Genomic DNA, 17,605 nt, shown 5'->3' with positions numbered 1-17,605 from the left:
ACCACGGCCCAGCTGAGCTCACGTTATCCTTGATGTTGCCTGTCTTGCACATGGACTACTCAGTTTGTATATTTTGCTTATTTTTTCATAGTTTCTTCACATAACTTCTTCCTGTTTTATCGATTGATCTGTGTTCAGTTTTTCAAGGCCTATCCACTCTGCCAACTTACAGCTAAATCTGAGGGGGCTGCTATGGGGAGGTTCCCTTGTCAGTATCGAAATAGGCGTACAGGAGGCACTGGATGGATGTAACTAAAGTGCGGCTACTCAATGAACATTAACAAAAGCAAAACGAGGATAATGGAATGTAGCCGAATTAAGCCGGGTGATCCTGAGGGAATTAGATTAGGAAATGAGACACTTAAAGTAGGAAAGGAGTTTTGCTATTTAGGAAGTAAAATAACTGATGATGGTCGAAGTAGAGAGGATATAAAATGTAGACTGGCAATGGCAAGGAAAGCGTTTCTGAAGAAGAGAAATTTGTTAACATCGAATATAGATTTATGTATCAGGAAGTCGTATCTGAAAGTATTTGTTTGGAGTGTAGCCATGTATGGAAGTGAAACATGGACGATAACTAGTTCGGACAAGAAGAGAATAGAAGCTTTCGAAATGTGGTGCTACAGAAGAATACTGAAGATAAGGTGGATAGAGCACGTAACTAATGAGGAGGTATTGAATAGGATTGGGGAGAAGAGAAGTTTATGGCACAACTTGACTAGAAGAAGGGATCGGTTGGTAGGACATGTTTTGAGGCATCAAGGGATCACAAATTTAGCATTGGAGGGCAGCGTGGAGGGTAAAAATCGTAGAGGGAGACCGAGAGATGAGTACACTAAGCAGATTCAGAAGGATGTAGGTTGCAGTAGGTACTGGGAGATGAAGCAGCTTGCACAGGATAGAGTAGCATGGAGAGCTGCATCAAACCAGTCTCAGAACTGAAGACAACAACAACAACACTCAAAGAAGTCCAGAGTCGACGTAATTATTGTATGGCAGCGAAACTGGATAGATATTCTAAGTGACAGTGTGGAACCGATTTACGCTGGAAAAAATTTGTTTAAATTTTGGCCACCAGGTGCAAATCCATCGCTTTGCTTGCAAGTAACACGTATAGAAATATTGCGAGGTGCTGGGGCTAGCAGTGTATTTAGCACTAAATTCTCCTCGAATCTTCATATGGAAATGATGTTCTAAGTCCCCGCTTTTCTAACTCCGACTTTTGCTGTTGCACATGGATTAAAAAGAAACGCGAACTGACTAATCGACCCTGCAAGGGTAAAAGTTTACCGTCTGACCTCCTTGCCTAGGGACGCCAGAAGAAAGTTGATGTCAAGCACTGAATCAAAATTGCGCAACGGATAACTGGGGAGAGGAGCTGGAGAGCGCTACCTGAAGAGCGTGTCCTTTCTGTACGATACTAGGCAAGGGGCTGGAGGGCTCACACGCTGAAGTGTGGGTCCCTGCATTCTATAGCTTTTATTTTAAATAAATTCCTTTAACTTGACTTCTTTGTGATTTTTAAGGTATGTTAAAGATTGATGACAGTTGATTACCTATTTATTTTAAACATTATCACTCGACTTTACAGCGATTGCAGCAATTATTTCAGTTTACAGATATTACAATTTTACAACTTACAGCTCGGGTATTTTATATACTAATCTGCACGCACATTTCTACGGGTAAGAATTGCGTTGGCCAAATGTATACCACCAAAGTCTCCCAATATTTTACATAGCACATCCACTATGTAAGGAGGATAACGGGCAATCTGGGGACCAGATACTTTAACACAGGGGATCAAATTTCCTAAATTAACGAGATCATTCATTTCATTACACAATCCGAAGCTGGAAATAATGGAATTAGTACAAATATTCCATGCGTGAACATTGAGACAGACGCACTGAGGGCACGTCTGCTCACTTACCCGTCTTCTGTAACACTTCTAGAATATGACGGGCACCCTGAGGTCTTCCTGGGCGCAAGTGGGGGGGGGGGGGGGGGGTATGGGGGGGTGGGGGGGTTCGAACCACTTGGCGGTGACCAACCTCTCCACCCCAGATCTTGTGACGCTGGAAAGTCTCTGACTTTTACCTGCCTGTGCTGCCCGCAGTGGGGCTGAGCCCTCGTCTGTGGGAGGTCGTTCCAAGGCGTGGCAGGCAGCGAAAGGCGTCCCCGGAGGCTGATCAGAAAGCCTCCCCGGTGCGTCTGACAAACCTGTTTCAGACACTGTCACCGGCTGAGCCAGATGCAGCTGCCTGCCCTGTTTCAGAGGATCATTCTCAGCCTTCAAGGTCCGGGCAATCGCAGAGGGTGGGCTTACTGGTAGTTGGGAGCTCCAATGTTAGGCGCGTAATGGGGCCCCTTAGGGATACGGCGGCTAAGGAGGGGAAGAAATCCAGTGTGCACTCCGTGTGCATTCCGGGAGGACTCATTCCTGATGTGGAAAGGGCCCTTCCGGATGCCATGAAGAGCACACGGTGCAGCCAGCTGCAGGTGGTGGCATATATCGGCACTAATGACGTGTGTCGCTTTGGATCTGAGGAAATTCTCTCTGGATTCCAGCGGCTACCTGATTTGGTGAAGGCTGCCGGTCTTGCTTACGAGATGAAGGCAGAGCTCACCATCTGCAGCATCGTTGACAGAACCGACTGCGGACCTTTGGTGCAGAGCCGGGTGGAGGGTCTGAATCAGAGGCTCAGACGGTTTTGCGACCGTATTGGCTGCAGATTCCTTGACTTGCGCCATAGGGTGGTGGGGTTTCGGGTTCTGCTGAATAGGTCAGGAGTTCACTACACTCAGCTGACGGCTACACGGGTAGCGGAGGCTGTGTGGCGTGGACTGGGCGGTTTTTTAGGTTAGAAGGCCTCGAAAAAGTGCGGGATGGGCTGCAATGTCAAAGGGTGCTTGGCAATTACAGGACGTGCTTGGATCAAGGAACAGTCGGAATTATAGTTGTAAATTGTTGTAGTTGCGCTGGAAAAGTCCCTGAGCTTCAAGCGCTAATAGAAAGCACAGAAGCTGAAATCGTTATAAGTACAGAAAGCTGGCTAAAGCCTGAAATAAGTTCTGCAGAAATTTTTACGAAGTCTCAGACGGTGTTCAGGAAAGATAGATTAGGCAGAATTGGTGGTGGAGTGTTTGTGTCTGTCAGTAGTGGTTTATCTTGTAGTGAAGTCGAAGTAGATACTCCGTGCGAATTGGTGTGGGTGGAGGTTATACTTAACAGCCGAATTAAGTTAATAATTGGCTCCTTCTACCGACCCCAGACTCCGATGATACAGTTGCGGAACAGTTCAGAGAAAGTTTGAGTCTCGTAACAAATAAATACCGCACTCATACGGTTATAGTTGGTGGGGACTTCAACCTACCCTCGGTATGTTGGCAAAAATACTTGTTCAAAACCGGTGGTAGGCAGAAAACGTCTTCCGAGATTGTCCTAAATGCTTTCTCCGAAAATTATTTCGAGCAGTTAGTCCACGAACCCACGCGAATTGTAAATGGTTGCGAAAACACACTTGACCTCTTAGCCACAAACAATCCAGAGCTGATAGAGAGCATCATGACTGATACAGGGATTAGTGATCACAAGGTCATTGTAGCTAGGCTCAATACCATTTCTTCCAAATCCATCAGAAACAAACGCAAAATAATTTTATTTAAAAAAGCGGATAAAGTGCCACTAGAAGCCTTCCTAAAAGACAATTTCCATTCCTTCAGAACTGACTATGCGAATGTAGACGAGATGTGGCTCAAATTCAAAGATATAGTAGCAACAGCAATTGAGAGATTCATACCTCATAAATTGGTAAGAGATGGAACGGATCCCCCGTGGTACACAAAAAAGGTCCGAACGCTGTTGCAGAGGCAACGGAAAAAGCATGCGAAGTTCAGAAGAACGCGAAATCCCGAAGATGGGCTAAAATTTACAGACGCGCGAAATTTGGCACGTACTTCGATGCGAGATGCCTTTAATAGATTCCACAACGAAACATTGTCTCGAAATTTGGTAGAAAATCCGAAGAAATTCTGGTCGTATGTAAAGTACACAAGCGGCAAGACGCAGTCAATACCTTCGCTGCGCAGTGCCGATGGTACTGTTATCGACGACTGTGCCTCTAAAGCGGAGTTATTGAAAGCAGTTTTCTGAAATTCCTTCACCAGGGAAGACGAATGGAACATTCCAGAATTTGAAACACGAACATCTGCTAGCATGAGTTTCTCAGAAGTAGATACCTTAGGGGTTGCGAAGCAACTCAAATCGCTTGATACGGGCAAGTCTTCAGGTCCACATTGTATACCGATTAGGTTCCTTTCAGATTACGCTGATACTATAGCTCCCTACTTAGCACTCATATACAACCGCTCGCTCACCCATAGATCTGTACCTACAGATTGGAAAATTGCGCAGGTCGCACCAGAGTTCAAGAAGGGTAGTAGGAGTAATCCATTTAACTACAGACCTATATCATTGACGTCGGTTTGCAGTAGGGTTTTGGAGCATATACTGTATTCAAACATTATGAATCACCTCGAAGGGAACGATCTATTGACACGTAATCAGCATGGCTTCAGAAAACATCGCTCTTGTGCAACGCATCGACAGGGGATCTCAAGTTGATTCCCTATTTCTAGATTTCCGGAAAGCTTTTGACATCGTTCCTCATAAGCGACTTCTAATCAAGCTGCGGAGCTATGGGGTATCGTCTCAGTTGTGCGACTGGATTCGTGATTTCCTGTCAGGAAGGTCGCAGTTCGTAGTAATAGACGGCAAATCATCGAGTAAAACTGAAGTGATATCAGGTGTTCCCCAGGGAAGCGTCCTGAGACCTCTACTGTTCCTGATCTATATAAATGACCTGGGTGACAATCTGAGCAGTTCTCTTAGAGTGTTCGCAGATGATGCTGTAATTTACCGTCTAGTAAGGTCATCCGAAGACCAGTATCAGTTGCAAAGCGATTTAGAAAAGATTGCTGTATGGTGTGTCAGGTGGCAGTTGACGCTAAATAACGAAAAGTGTGAGATGATCCACATGAGTTCCAAAAGAAATCCGTTGGAATTCGATTACTCGATAAATAGTACAATTCTCAAGGCTGTCAATTCAACTAAGTACCTGGGTGTTAAAATTACGAACAACTTCCGATGGAAGGACCACATAGATAATATTGTCGGGAAGGCGAGCCAAAGGTTGCGTTTCATTGGCAGGACACTTAGAAGATGCAACAAGTCCAATAAAGAGACAGCTTACACTACGCTCGTTCGTCCTCTGTTAGAATATTGCTGCGCGGTGTGGGATCCTTACCAGGTGGGATTGACGGAGGACATCGAAAGGGTGCAAAAAAGGGCAGCTCGTTTTGTATTATCACGTTATAGGGGAGAGAGTGTGGCAGATATGATACATGAGTTGGGATGGAAGTCATTACAGCATAGACGTTTTTCGTCGCGGCGAGACCTTTTTACGAAATTTCAGTCACCAACTTTCTCTTCCGAATGCGAAAATATTTTGTTGAGCCCAACCTACATAGGTAGGAATGATCATCAAAATAAAATAAGAGAAATCAGAGCTCGAACAGAAAGGTTTCCCGCTCGCTGTTGTGGAGTGGAATAGTAGAGAGATAGTATGATTGTGGTTCGATGAACCCTCTGCCAAGCACTTAAATGTGAATTGCAGAGTAGTCATGTAGATGTAGATGTAGATGCTGTCTCTCTGATCCCCTACCCAGGAGTAAGGTTGGCACTACTATACTACAGAACTACTTCCCAACAAAGATTTGGCCACGCTTTATGGAAAGGTGTGAGGAGGATTAGGAAAGTTCATGTTCAGATTCACATTCACGTACAAGAAATGCATAAAACACGACATATATAAATACGTATTATGAAGCCTGACACATTTCTTTCCACCCGTCCACATGGGTTCTGTTGCACCCACGGCCGGCCGCGTCGTGTAATAAAATTGGCTGCGGAGCCGCCTCTGTTTCTATTTCCCGGTGCTGCTTATAGAGCAGAATCACCTGTACCGTTTCAAGCGGACTGAAAAGGAGTTTGGCACCTGCAATAATTTAATTGGATAGAAATTAATTTGATAAAGGAAAGATTCATTAACATAGTGAGAAATGAAAGGGTTGCTCTACCGATTAACAGAATGAAAATTCTGTCCAAAATAACAATTTGATTTACTATGACTAAACTCAAAATAATAAACAAAACACATGAAACATTTACGATTCATCAAATTGGATATTCAAATAAATGCTGTGAAGGTGAAGTTGCCCATAAACTGGATTGTGACATTTATGACCAGATGGTATGTGGAGCCAATTCCTTGCAACTCAAATCTTAAGAGAAACACCCAGCCAACCCAACATTAATTGCTGCTACAGTAGTGATAACTCAGACAATGAACACCCAAGACAGAACAAAGTTAGAAAAGACGAACAGGCGCGCTCTGCTGAGATCTGATTATCACCTAGCAAAATTCCCTGATTTGACGGTGCTGCGGACGTACATTACCAAGCTGTCTTCTTAACTGCAAGGACACGATCTGGCGTACCGGAGGCGTTGGCTGGTTGCTTAGACGTCCCGTCATGGTGATGGTAACGTTGCGAGTATAGCCCGAAACAAATTATCCTGGTCTGGTTGTTCCAGAGTAAAGACTTCCTAGCAAGACAAATACGCCTCTGAGGGAGACGAAGAAGGCTCGCTACACAATCACTGACGGTACAGTGAGTGATTTTAACAAGAGAAGTCACACAGTAACACCTGTACAGTCAACTTTAGCCAAAACTGCTCAAGACTGACAACACAGGCCGCTTGTATGCAGAACGCTCAATTGCCAACTGTACTCGGAAAGTTACGTTGAAGTCGAAACTTCAGCAACTTCGTCAAACAGTTACAATTAAACGAAAGTATACTGGACAGCCAACGGAAGGCAGGGTGTCCAGAGCAGTGAGAGCTCAACTTGTAACCCACTCCGATCGAAAACCGAGAGCCGACTCTCTCAAGAGCACCCGTACAAGCCGAACACAGAACATTCCCGCCCCCACGACAGTGGTCGTGGTTAAACGTTCCAATCAGCAACTCGAAAACCTGCAGAAAATTCCCCTATATTACCGACGCAGTACTATTCCTACAATGGAGATACTTGGTACCAATTTCTGCGCCGATTTTGCTACGTCACGGAGCTATGCCCTGAGCAAGCCAATCACAGTTACGATTTTGCAGAAAACGCGGGAATTTGCCCGCTCAAGGCTGCCTGGGAACACAAGTCATTCCCACGCCTCGCTGGTAGCCCGCCAGAAACGGTTTTCACTAAGTTTGTGCGAAGCAACAGAATCTCTAGCCCAGCCGCTCCGTCAGGCCTCAATGAGCGTGTCGCCCTCGCTCTTATGACAATGTCGGCGTCTGGAAAGCATCCATTCGACTCCCTCACACCCGTCAGCATATAACCCTTTCAATATCAGTAGAACCCGTCTGTCACCCGACCACCTGAGTGACCAGAGGTGCTGCATGGGAAGTCCGTGCGTGAAGGAATAGTAACTTTTCACCGCATGCAATTAGAGAGGAAAATCGAATTACTCAGAGTAAGATAGAAATATGAGAGGAGGCTCATGCCACCTTTCAATGTTTCTATGTTTAATGGAGCAGAAACAGGAAATGGGCAGAAAAGTCAAACAAATGGGAAAGGCGTATTCTTGATTCATTATTTATTTTCCAATTACACAACTTGTTCAGTATGACCATCGGAGACGTCGTAGAGATGATGTACAGCGCCACATTTGCACCTGGTGGCCAAAACTTAAACTAATTATTTTTTTCCAGTGTAAATGAGTTCTGCATTAATGCATTAGAAAATCTACCAAGTTTCGCTGCCAAACTATAATTAAAGCCCACACTGGACCTCTGTAACTGCCTAAACGTTAATTAGAACCACCTGCTACAAGCTGTGCTTTGTATGCGACGTCGAAATAAAACTAGGATGTGGAAAAATACGTAACTCTGGGTATATTCCTACATTCCTGACTGTGAAATAAGGGGCTATTTAACGAATTATTTCACACACTGTACAAAAATGTAAGAAATTAATGTGATAAAATTTTTGGCTTATGTGAGAACGACGGTACATTAATTCCTAGAGTTATTGAAGAGATGCTTAGATGAACTGAAGAAAAAGGACACTTAACGAAAACCAGCTTTTTTGCTGTGCTTTCTACAATTGCAGATATAAGTGTACCGTAGACACAGTAGTGATTTTTCAGTTTTTATTTCAAAAGCATTCTACGATAAATACAAATTCTATAATAAACATATTTGGGACAAGAAGCAGGAGACACGCCTCATTTGTTTGCACGTCTCATTTCTCAAGATTATTTTATTACATCTGATGTATCGGACCAATTAGCAACACTCGCTGCAGCATAAGACGTAATTGCTCTATTTTGGTCTGGAAGTACGTTTTCAGACAAAGTCTCATATCCCAGATAGTAATGAACTTGGTCTGTGTTACGACATTCTTATTATTTGAGTGGCACACTAGGAACGAATTGTGAGGAAATAGAGGGACGATAATATCCACCTTCTCAAAATGGTCATTGTGCTCAAAATTACGAGAAGTTTGAATCTGACTGTAATGAGCAGGGACGTATTCTTCGAACTCAACTTTGTTTATTACGCTCGTGATTCTCGTTTTAGCGGTCATTTCCTTTTCTTCGGGAAATCTTTGAAGTGTGTTTCGGGGAAGCAGTAAAAACATTTTGTCTTCGTCCTCTTCTGCTTGCCGCTCACGTAATTCCCTCTGCGGTAAACTTGCATTAAGCACCTTAATTAACGGCCATCATCAACTTCTTTCCGTCTGTTTTTAATTTGTTCGTAATGCAGCCACATGAGATAAGTCTGTTTTTTCGTCTTCGCGGGCATCTTAGATTTGTTTTTGTTCTCTTACACCGGTAACGGTCTGGTGAAACGACACCTGATTGAAACACGTGTAATCACTCTTCCATATGGATGCGCGGATTCTGACTTTAAGGATTTCCTGCGGTGCAGTTCGCAGCCAAAATAACACCGACGACCCTTCTTCCTCGTCTGTAACAAATAATGATTGCATTGAGTACTGAGGCAGAGGAGGGCGTTCTGCGCTTGCAGTGTGAGAGAGAGAGAGAGAGAGAGATTTGCAGAGTGTTTTGTTAAACATGATCACTTACAGAATACTCATGTTCACTGAAATGAAGAAAACCAAATAAATGTTTTTGAAACACATATCTCTTTTTTTGTTTTACAAAGTCGATAGATTTTTTATTTCATTTTCAAAAGTTTCCAGAATTTTTTCCCAACACTTTTTACTCCTATAGTCACCGGGTTGAATGGTATCTGGTGAAAGTTCACAGAAAGCAGCGATTTCCGAAACCCATCCCTTTCCATCAAGGAGTAGTGAGCTATTTGATGCGGTAACAGGACTGACTCGGCAATTATGTGAAATTTCAGGCCTAATCTGAATGTCGCAGTTAAAATTATTCGTGTTAAAACCATCCACATCACACGTGGAATTCGAAGAAAAGTTGGTACGGGTGAGCGGCACATAGTGCCTGGTATTCCTGCTGGCGTACAGGTGTGGGAGTGGCCTTAAGCGGCGGTATGGTCCACTGGCAGCGCTGCAGGGTTGGCAGACCTGCCGGCAGAATGTCGCAGCGGCAGCTCTGCTGACAGAGTGGTCACACTCAGGTGGACTCCACGTGCGGAAGACACCATTGCGTCCCACGCACTGCGTCTGCCATTTCTGCTAACAGAACCTTCGGTGGCATCCCAGTGCGGTACGGCTCATCCACTGTTGATCCAAGCATTTCGGTTTGATTACACTTTTGAGGCTTGCGTGTCTACTTCGCTACATATTTACTCAGACAGCTTCAGAAGTGATCTCGTTCCACTGAGTGCATTCCAGCAGTAGCCTGACAAAGGAAGTCACTTTGTATCAAACAAAGCACCGACGCGTCCCTACCCAGCAAACGTAACCACTTGCTCAAGGAGGTGGTATCATCAAGTAAACTAACACGGATGAAAATGCCGGCCGCGGTGGTCTCGCGGTTCTAGCCGCTCAGTCCGGAACCGCGCGACTGCTACGGTCGCAGGTTCGAATCCTGCCTCGGGCATGGGTGTGTGTGATGTCCTTAGGTTAGTTAGGTTTAAGTAGTTCTAAGTTCTAGGGGACTGATGACCACAGATGTTAAGTCCCATAGCGCTCAGAGCCATTTTTGAACGGATGAAAATGAAAAGTATTACACCATGGACACCTTGACCTAACAATATCAGACTAATACTGAAGTCTTTACAGTTAGAATTTCATCTTTACGTGAGTTTATTTTCAGTGGATAAAAATGCCATTCCTACAGATGAAAAATGGTGTGAACACATGACGGAGCACTAGCGTTAGCTGAGCTTTTTAGGTTGCGTTTGCAATACAGCTTGAGCAGAGGATGTGCAGTTTATCGCCACATTGCGGACTTCGAAAATGGTCAAGTCAGTGGTATGGGAGATGGGATGGAGTCGTGTGACGAGGCGAGGGCCTCCCGTCGGGTAGACCGTTCGCCGGGTGCAAGTCTTTCGATTTGACGCCACTTCGGCGACATGCGCGTCGATGGGGATCAAATGATGATGATTAAGACAACACAACACCCAGTCCCTGAGCGGAGAAAATCTCCGACCCAGCCGGGACTCGATCCCGGGCCCTTAGAATTGACATTCTGTCGCTGTGACCACTCCGCTACCGGAGGCGGACAGTGGTATGGAAGATAGAGGAATAACACACCGACAGACTGCACGGACATCTGGATGCTGCTGAATGAGTAGTGGCGAGACAGACACACACGCACACGCACACGCACACGCACAGGATAATTCTGTGGTAACAAGAGTAGTCCTTCCAGAAGGACTATACCACGTGAAGATCCTACGAAGAGGAACACTGAGTGGCATTTTGCAGTGTTCAGCAATGAATTTCCCAGCAGTTTAAAACTCTGAGCCGAACCTGGACACCAACTAGAGACCTTGCCTTTCGCGGGTAAGTGCTCTACCGACTGAGGTATCCAAGCAGGACTCACGACCCGCCGTCACAGCTACCACAGCTAAACTTCCTACCTTCAAAACGTCATTCCTTGCGGGGTTAGCGCACCTGGAGGTACTAAACGTAGGAGAATAAGTACTGGTGGGAACAGAGCTGCCAGGGCTGGTGTGAATCGTCTTTGCATAGTTCACGGACGAGAGCACTTGCCCGCCAAAGGCAAAGGTCGCTCGTTCGAGTCTCTCTTCGGCACACAGTTTTAATCTGCCAGGAAGTTTGGAAATAAGCGCATCCTGTGCTGCGTAGTGAAAATTCATTCTGCAGTCTCGCTTCAGTTTGTGTAGGCCAGACCAACGCCTGCGCGTCCGTATTCGATCTCGTGAAAGTTCACAGGAAACAGCCAATTTCAAAACTCATACCTCTCCACTCCTGGCGGTGATGTATTTGCTATGACTTACTGATTGCTGAAGGGAGACGGATACTTGCCAGTGTGTGCAATAATGATAGCCCTGTTGCCATACCCTTGAGGACCATGATACCAAATGCCATTTTCCAGTAGGATAATGCAAGTTCACGTCACAGGTGCTTTGAGGAATGTATGTATCTCTGAGTGGCCTGGAAGGTGTGCTGATTTGTCATCAATAGAGCATGGCTGGGATGTGATGGGAAGACATATTCTTTCATACCAGGTGCCAGCCAGCAGTCTTCAAGAACCGACAGCATGGCAAAAAATTTGCCAATGTGACATTCGTAGGATTTTTTTTAATTTCGTGCCACAAAGAATACGCAAGAGTATTCTTGTCCATGTTTTCACATTGACCAAGTGATGTAGTCAATTATGACTGCAGTGGGCATGGTGTGGTATCACGCATTGGTACTGCCCCATTGGCGTTGAACAGTTAGTAACAGAATTGCAAGTTTCTGTTCAGTGTCAATAGTGGCCATGCGGGATCCGGCGGATCCAATGGAGCACGCCCACAGCCTTGCTTCCAGCGGCTCTTGACCACGAGCGCCCTCTGCTGCCACAAATAGGACGGAGGGCAGCAGCCGCTTAGCCCACCCACACTCAGAGCCACTTCGCCATGACACCATCGATGGTGCCTACTACAGCGGGCCTCATCGTCGTTGACATTATGATAGCTGGGCTCATGGAGAAATACGAGCTAAGTAAATCTTCTGTTTACTGAGCTACCTCGTTCGGTCATCATTTCTGCTCCAGTACAGCTTTCCTGCGACGATAGTTTTCGCACCACTCTGAGGCCCATCTCTCGTTACTGTTGTGTACCAAGCCGTATACAAAACATGGGATCATTGAGACTGGACCCTGAATTAGAGCAAACGAATCGTCTGCGTGCATGAATCACGCTGCTTTTTACACCAGGACGACATTCATGTGCAGACAGGTCGCCATCCTGGAGGACCTCTACTGGAGACACATACTGCGCAAATGGGCAAAGACCGATAGTGTGGGAATTACGATGGACAGTCACCTGGGCTTCTTGTATTAATCGAGGCCAAGACGACACCTGCGGACTATGTGACACCAACATTGGTTGGTGACTTTCCCGATTATGGTAGTAGTGAACACATGGTCACCAGATTCGTCTGATCTGAGCTAGACACTATCAGGCGCTATTTTCAAGCCCACAAACAAGCGGCCCCCAAAATAAAAAGAATTACGTGACCTGAACGTGTATATCTGGTAAAATCTACTAAGGACTTGTCAAAACTACACCACTCAGAAGAGCTACTGTATTTCGTTCCAAAGATGAACCAGCGCGCTATTAAGAAGGTGCTCATATTGTCTCTAGGTCGTCACTGTAAGCTAAAATTACGTCGTTTTCTTTTCGACGCTTCATCTGTTAATTGTGATCTTGCTTTACTTTCGTTAGAGTGAGTTTTGCAGGTAATTGAATGTTGCGAAACAGTACACCACCAGTAACTTACTTTATGAGAATAAACTTACACTGGAACGTAAGAGAACCCTGCCATTAATAAACACGGTGACATGAATAACCAGCGCACCTGTAATTTTTTTACTGGAAAATTGAAGGAAACGAAAAGAAATAGAGTAAATATTAAACGGGAATTGCAGAATTTTTTGGATGTAATGCCATGCGAAGTATTTATGTATTTTACGGTACGAATTGATGAACAAATGCCTTCTAAATTAAATAAAGGATGTTACACGTTCCGAACTTTTTTTATTTTTAATAATGTTTCCAAAGATGACTGCTTACATTATCAAGGTGTTGTTTTCATATGACCAGAATTAATTAAGAACAATGCTTTACACGCTGTATCACTTTTAAACTTACAATTGAGGCAAATTGTAGCACAAACTGCCTGTAAACATGAAATGCATGATAACAACGGTAACGAACCAATGAAGCTGGCCTATTGGTAACAATTAGTTCGTGAAGGCAGCAAAAAGAATAATGGCGGGTGAAAGAACGCAGACAATATCAATGTCTATCGTTGGTATTCCACACTGTCCGTAATACAGCCCATGCTATCCGGAAGCATCTATGCTTTCAGAGAGAATCTGGCATCTGGCTAGGCGATGTATTTGTAATTAGAGGTTCGACACGACTTACCTTTGTAGGCGCAGGAGACAGGCAACTCAGCAGCTACCGACATCATGGTTTCAGTCACTGATCTGCGAACAGAAAAATGGAGTTACTGTAGCACATAGTATTGTTTCTAAGTAAAAAATTTCATATTTTTTAAGATAAGGAGATAATCTCCTTTTATGGTTCGACACGACAGAATCTAGAACACTGACTTTACTAAAGAAGCATTCGGCCCGAAGTATTAGTGTGCACCTGTTTTTCTATCTCAAGCTGTGTACTTGCGCTGCGGCGTGACAAATTATGATCTATGGTCAACTCAATGCCAGTTTATGCACAGATAATCACAAGTGTGCTCTTATGCTCCAGCGGGAAGCACAACGATGAAGCACTTGCGCAGAGCCGGCCGCTGTGGACGACGGGTACAATGCCCTTCAGTCCCGAACTGCGCTGCTGCTACGGTCACAGGTTCGAATCCCGCCTCCGGCATGAATGTGTGTGATGTCCTTAGGTTATTTAGGTTTAGGTAGTTCTATGGCTAGCGGACTGACGACCTCAGAGGTTAAGACCCATAGTGAACCATTTTGAACCTTGCGCAGATTCTCAGAAAAAAGACGCAGATTTTTTAATTTTTTTATACACACTGGTGCCCAACATTGAAGCAACAAACCACTGTTTCCCCGTCCTGTGTCTAATTCACTATATAATCATACAAACTGTCGACAGATGTCCGTACGATCGCGTCCCTCAGGGAAGGTGGCATTGTGGTCAACGGACAACCACGCATGCGATGACGTCAAGGCACGTTTCACATGGGGATAGTGTTTGACGTGTAGTCCAACATCATCAACAGCTGTGTACACAGTCACAGACGGTGCAGTATGACATAGAGAAGACGCCTACCACGCTCTCTGCGCTGGAGGGGAATGGAAGCAGGACAGTCACTAACTAATGTGCCCCGATTGCTTAATGTGACTCGTCCTGCTGGTTTTCGGCTATGGCGACAATTTACAGAGGCCGAAATTGTATTTGCAAGACCATGACGAGGCCGACCATGTGTACCTCAGAAAGAGTGAACCGTTATTTGGCTGCAAGTGCACGCCGCTGCCACCTTAGTGCTGCACGGCAACTGGCATCTGACATCGCAGCACCCACTTCACGTGTTCCAGTGAGGCAAATGATGTACAGAATGTTTCGGCATAGTGGCCCTTATTGTTGGAGACCTGCTGCACGTGTACTTCTGACGTGTCTTCACAGAGGTGAAGGTTCTGAGTGGCCGAATATATTGTTCTTTTCACAGATGAGTCCCGATTTGGTCTGGACACTGATTCTGGGCAGATTCACACCTGAGAGGAACGTGCAACGCGATTTCGTGACCAAACCACTGTGAAAAGGGATTGATATCGAGGATGGTCCCTATCGGTGTGGGCAAGAATTATGTTGAACACTCGAACATCTCTTCACGAAATTGTACGGTTAAATCGGCAAAGTATAACTGCTGTCAGGTATCGTGACGAGATCTTGGGACCTGATGTGCGGTTGTTGCGAGGTGCTGTGGCCGCAGACTTCATATTGCTGGACGATAATGCTCGACCTCATGGAGCAGGCGTGGTTGATGTTTTCTTGGAAACGGAAGATATCGCACGCATGGCGTGGCCTACTCGCTCTCCCGATTTGAACGCCATAGAGCACGTCTGGGATGCACTGGGGACACGGGATGCATCACGTTAGTATCCACCAGTCACTCTCGAAGACTTTCCAGGAGCACTGCAGGAAGAATGGGCGTTATCGCCTCAACACGAGATTGATGGCGTCATTCACAGCGTGCCCCGTCGTTTTTCACGCCTGTAATGCTGCCAGAGGTCGTCACATCCCATAATGAACGCATTAACCAGATGTCGGAATGTGCGTGTAAATCCATTAAGTTGGAAGAAAAAGAGCATTTTTGTCTACCGTTATGCATATTGCAGTTGTTTACGTTCAGTATTCATTACATTGTTTCTACTTTACTATCACAAAATTTCGGTTAGTTGATTTAATTTTGCACACTAGTGTGTAAGTGGACAGAAAAAAAGAAATACAGTAGCGCGTCAACTGAACTGTTGTGTACCAGCCGCAGGCCGCGTGCGTCCGATATTCCGACGCCGCGGCATTGCAGGGTTGCCTACCCGTCGCCCGCAAGTGTACTCGTCTCTTTTCCGGAGATTGTGTATTCATACAAGACGGGCATCACACATCACAACACGATGCTGTACAGAAATAGCATGTTTACCAGCGGAAAAATTCGAATATGGTCCTGTTTATTTAAAATACTCTCAATGAAAACTGGGATACCAGTTGCCTCATTCTATCTTCCTCAGCGCCTTTAAAAATTGCCCCAAAAACTTTTGCATGCGAACATATTCGCGCTCTCCACCTCCACTAGCCTTTCTCATTCACTCAATCTACCCAACTCAATTTCATCATTTCTCTGTGTCTCTCTAATTGCAATTGTCGCACGTGTCAATGGTGCAGTCTCCTTCGTTCTGTACTACTACTATAGTCTCATCTCGTTCTCACTGTCTCCCTCTTACTGCTAATACCTCATCCCTACCTTCACACTGAGCTGTGTGTCCTCATTGTTACTAATATCTCTTCCTCGTTTTCATTGTCATATACTCTCTCACTATCACTGGCTCTCCTCCCCCCCCCCCCCCCCACCGCTTCTCCCTTCCTCACGCTCCCTTCTTCGTTCTTTTTATAGCATTGTTACGTTAACACACACTGACACACAGAGTCACTGTTTCCTCTTCGTTCTTTCTTAATTTCCACTGCCCTGTACTATTCTCTCTCAGCATAGAAAATATGTTGCCTGCCAAAAATTTTGAAAGTGCTGAGGGAGGTACATCGAGGCAGCTGCTATCCCACTTTTCCGCCAGGGTCTTTTACATGAAGCCGGCCGGAGTGGCCGAGCGGTTCTAGGCGCATCAGTCCGGAACCGCGCGATCACTACGGTCGCCGGTTCGAATCCTGCCTCCGGCATGGTTGTCTGTGCCGTCCTTAGGTTAGTTAGGTTTAAGTAGTTCTAAGTTCTAGGGGACTGATGACCTCAGATGTTAAGTCCCATAGTGCGCAGAGCCATTTGAACCATTTTTTTAAAATAAACAGGAACATATTCGCATTTTTTGAGGTATGATAGGAGCATTTTTCCGCTGGTTCCTTTCTTTTTCCGGTTGCAGCAGGGCATGTAACTCACATTGAAAGAAATATATTTGTCAGTAAAAATAGTTTGCTTATGTCATAATGAGGTAACGCAAAACTAATTTTGCAACTTAGACCGTATTTTATGTGGAAAAAAATTTGCATGTTGTGCTACAACATGAGGGTCCGAAATGATATGGGAGACACTTGCAACATATTTTCCTTGCTAAGACACTTTATGAACTACGTTTTGCCTCACACTGGATTTTACGAAGCGGAATTTTAAGTGTACAAGTGGGGTAACGTTGATCCTCTGTATCTCCGAAACGGATTAAGATATGAAGAAAATTTTCAAGTTGTTCGAGATCGGGATCTTCGGAATACATCGTACAAAATACAACTGTGCATAACCCTCTCGAAATCCGCGGCAGGGCTTACGTACCTAAAAACCACGTTTGTGGGGTGTTTCTCGATAACGGAGATGTCGCTTGTAGATAGATACCTAAAGAATATACAGGTAGAATTCGAGCAATTTTCTGGGGTTATTTCTTATTCAGATTTCACCTCATAACTGACTATACTTGTAGAAGTAAGGTAAATTTTTAACCTATCTTCGAAACAGTATCAGAAAATTTACAAGGTTATTAGGGATCGGGGTCTTAGGAGTTTACTGTAACAATATCATATATTTGATGTGCACAGCCTGGAGATACTGACAGGTTTCAGATAGATTATATTATGGTAAAATAGAGATTTAGGATCCAGATTTTAAATTGTAAGACATTTCCAGGGGCATAT

General features: G+C 44.9%; 1 long non-coding RNA gene across 1 annotated transcript in view; it reads right to left on the bottom strand.

Moving 5' to 3' along the window:
* Window positions 1-13,653: 13,653 nt before the first annotated feature.
* LOC126334935 (uncharacterized) overlaps window positions 13,654-17,605 on the bottom strand; it is a 631,345-nt gene continuing 627,393 nt past the window's right edge. The window contains exon 3 of the long non-coding RNA XR_007564789.1: window positions 13,654-13,716. This is a non-coding gene — a long non-coding RNA (uncharacterized LOC126334935). The remainder of the gene's footprint in view (window positions 13,717-17,605) is intronic.

Source organism: Schistocerca gregaria, chromosome 2 (assembly GCF_023897955.1).
Source record: "Schistocerca gregaria isolate iqSchGreg1 chromosome 2, iqSchGreg1.2, whole genome shotgun sequence".
Classification (NCBI taxonomy): domain Eukaryota; kingdom Metazoa; phylum Arthropoda; class Insecta; order Orthoptera; family Acrididae; genus Schistocerca; species Schistocerca gregaria.
Note: the sequence above shows the minus strand (reverse complement) of the source record. Positions and strands in the feature narration are given on the sequence as shown.